We start from the raw sequence: 4,192 nt of genomic DNA, 5'->3' as shown, positions 1-4,192 counted from the left end.
GTAGACGTTGTTGGGCCTCCAAGTGCAGAGGTTGTAGGACAGTAGCAAATTTCCCTCAAGTGGATGACCTAAGGTTTATCAATCCGTAGGAGGCGTAGGATGAAGATGGTCTCTCTCAAACAACCCTGCAACCAAATAACAAAGAGTCTCTTGTGTCCCCAACACACCCAATACAATGGCAAATTGTATAGGTGCACTAGTTCGGCGAAGAGATGGTGATACAAGTACAATATGGATGGTAGATATAGGTTTTTGTAATCTGAAAATATAGAAATAGCAAGGTAACTAATGATAAAAGTGAGCGTAAACGGTATTGCAATGGTAGGAAACAAGGCAAAGGGTTCATACTTTCACTAGTGCAAGTTCTCTCAACAATAATAACATAATTGGATCATATGGCTATTCCTCAACATGCAACAAAGAGTCACTCCAAAGACACTAATAGAGGAGAACAAACAAAGAGATTATGGTAGGGTATGAAACCACCTCAAATTTATCCTTTCTGTTCTATCTATTTCAGAGTCCGTAGTAAAATAACATGAAGCTATTCTTTCCGTTCAATCTATCATAGAGTTCATACTAGAATAAAACCTTAAGACACAAATCAACCAAAACCCTAATGTCACCTAGATACTCCGTTGTCACCTCAAGCATCCGTGGGCATGATTATATGATATGCATCACACAATCTCAGATTCATCTAGTCAACCAACACAAAGTACTTCAAAGAGTGCCCCAAAGTTTCTACCGGAGAGTCAAGACGAAAACGTGTGACAACCCCTATGCATAGGTTCATGGGCGGAACCTGCAAGTTGATCACCAACACATACATCAAGTGGATCACGTGATATCCCATTGTCACCACAGATAAGCATGGCAAGACATACATCAAGTGTTCTCAAATCCTTAAAGACTCAATCCGATAAGATAACTTCAAAGGGAAAACTCAATCCATTACAAGAGAGTAGAGGGGGAGAAACATCATAAGATCCAACTATAATAGAAAAGCTCGCGATACATCAAGATCGTGCCATAGAGAGAACAAGAGAGAGAGAGAGATCAAACAAATAGCTACTGATACATACCCTCAGCCCCGAGGCTGAACTACTCCCTCCTCGTTATGGAGAGCGCCGGGATGATGAAGATGGCCACCGGTGAGGGATCCTCCCTCCGGCAGGGTGTTGGAACGGGCTCCCGAGAGGTTTTTGGTGGCTACAGAGGCTTGCGGCGGCGGAACTCCTGATCTATTGTTCTCTACGAAGGTTTTAGGATATGTGGACTTATATAGGCGAAAGAAGTCGGTCGGGGGAGCCACGAGGGGCCCACGAGAGTGGAAGGCTCGCCCAGGGGGGTGGGCGCACCCCCCTATCTCGTGGCCTCCTCGAAGCTTCCTTTACTTCAACTCCAAGTCTCCTGGGTCACGTTCGTTCCAAAAATCATGCTCCCGAAGGTTTCATTCCGTTTGGACTCCATTTGATATTCTTTTTCTTCGAAACATTGAAATAGGCAATAAAACAGCAATATGGGCTGGGCCTCCGGTTAATAGGTTAGTACGAATAGTAATATAATAGTGTATAATAAAGCCCATAATCATTCAAAACAGATAAGATAATAGCATGAATGCTTCATACATTATAGATACGTTGGAGAAGTATCAGCGTCCCCAAGCTTAATTCCTGCTCGTCCTCGATTAGGTAAATGATAAAAGAAAGAATTTATGAAGTGTGAATGCTAGCAGGTGCACAAGTTTGATCAATGATAATTTCAATCACCTTTTCTAGCATGATTATATGTCATAACAGTAGTTCATCTCATAAAACTTCTCATGATCAAGTCACAAGCTATTCACATGTTAAAGCATAGACCATAAACTTTCTTGAAAACTAGCAAACTTCATTCTTGCTCATCAAAACATTACAATTCATCTTATTTTCAGGAAGGGTCTATGTCAGAGCTTTGATTTAGCAAACTCCACATACTCAACTATCATATAGTCTTCCATGATTGCTAACACTCACGCAAATACTAATGGTTATGGAGTTTTAATCGGACACTGAGAAAGATAGGGGCTTATAGTGTTGCCTCCCAACGTATTCACCTTTGGGTGATGTCAACAATAATAGTTCATGCTAACTTACATCCAATTGGATATATATATCAGGATCTTTCCAACACGAGATGCTTGCCAAAGGATAAAATAAAAAAGGGAAAGGTGAAGATCACCTTGACTCTTGCATAAAGTAAAAGATAGGCCCTTCGCACTGGGAACTAGAGGTTGTCATGCGCTTTTATGGTTGTATGCACAAAATCTTAATGCAAAAGAACGTCACTTTATATTGCCACTTGTATATGGACCTTTATTATGCAGTCCGTCGCTTTTATTGCTTCCATAACAAGATCATATAAAGCTTATTTTCTTCACACTAATAGATCATACATATTTAGAGAGCAATTTTTATTGCATGCACCTATGACAACTTACTTGAAGGATCTTACTCAATCCATATGTAGGTATGGTGGACTCTCATGGCAAAACTGGGTTTAAAGATATTTGGAAGCACAAGTAGTATCTCTACTTGGTGCGAGGAATTTTGGCTAGCATGAGGGGGAAAGGCAAGCTCAACATGTTTGAATGATCCATGACAATATACTTTAACTGAGATGTGAGAAAACATAACCCATTACGTTGTCTTCCTTGTCCAACATCAACTCTTTAGCATGTCATACTTAATGAGTGCTCACAATTATAAAAGATGTCTAAGATAGTATATTTATATGTGAAATCTCTCTTCCTTCAATATTGTTTCATGAATTGTTCAAATGACCAATACAATGCTTGCTAACCTTCAATAAATTGACAACCTCTACTTCTTAGATGTGAATTCATTACTCCCCATGGGATAAGCAAATGAGACATATATAATTTCAGATTGATGACATTCAACTCATTCAACCATTTACTCATAGGATATAAATGAAGCACACGAGTAAATGACAAACTACTCCAAAAATATATAAGTGAAGATCAGTGAGTAGCTAAATAATTATGTAACTATGTGAAGACTCTCTCTCATTTAAGAATTTCAGATCTTGGTATTTTATTCAAACATCAAGTAAAAGAAAATAAAATGACATTGCAAGGATAGCACAACTCATGTGAAGAAGCAAAAACTTAGGGTCAACCGATACTAACCGATAGTTGTTGAAGAAGAAAAGAGGGATGCCTAACGGGGCATCCCCGAGCTTAGATGCTTCAACTTCTTGGAATATTATCTTGGGGTGCCTTAGGCATCCCCAAGATTGAACTTTTGTGTTTCCTTAATTCCTCTCATATCATGGTTTCTCTTTTTATCAAAAGCTTCATCCACACCAAACTCAACAAGAACTCGTGAGATAGGTTAGTATAAACCAATGCAAAACCTTATCATTTTCTACTGTAAAAAATCACTATTATTATTATTCAACATTGCATACTAAATGCCTCTGCATATTTAACACTCCTATCCTCAAATAGAATCATTACACAAGCAAACATATGCAAACAATGCAACCATAACAGCAATCTGCCAAAACAGTATAGTCTGTAAAGAATGCAAGATTCATCATACTTCCCTAACTCCAAAATTTATGAGAAAAATACCTCACTGTGGAATATTTATCAGATCTCAGTATGCAAAAAGTTTCAACATTATACCATTCTTTGAATTTTCTAGGGAATTTTTGCAACAGCGGTAAACTTTCTATTTTCAAACAGCAACATGTATACTAGCAAAATAAGCATGGTAAAGGCTATCCTTGACATTTTTATTGAAAAATATAGATGCAAAACACTATTCTAAATAACAACAAGCAAATACTAATAAACTAAAATGACGCTCCAAGCAAAACACATATCATGTGGTGAATAAAAATATAGCTCCAAGTAAAGTTACCGATGAACGAAGACGAAGGAGGGGATGCCTTTCGGGGAATCCCCAAGCTTAGGCTCTTGGTTATCCTTGAATATTACCTTGGGGTGCCTTGGTCATCCCCAAGCTTAGGCTCTTGCCACTCCTTATTCCATAGTCCATTGAATATTTACCCAAAACTTGAAAACTTCACAACACAAAAATCAACAGAAAACTCGTAAGCTCCGTTAGTATAACAAAATAAAACCACCACTTAGGTACTGTTGTGAACTCATTCTAAATTC

Source organism: Triticum dicoccoides, chromosome 5B (genome assembly GCF_002162155.2).
Source record: "Triticum dicoccoides isolate Atlit2015 ecotype Zavitan chromosome 5B, WEW_v2.0, whole genome shotgun sequence".
Classification (NCBI taxonomy): Eukaryota; Viridiplantae; Streptophyta; class Magnoliopsida; order Poales; family Poaceae; genus Triticum; species Triticum dicoccoides.
The sequence above is the reverse complement of the archived record's forward strand: the minus strand, read 5'-3'. Positions refer to the sequence as shown.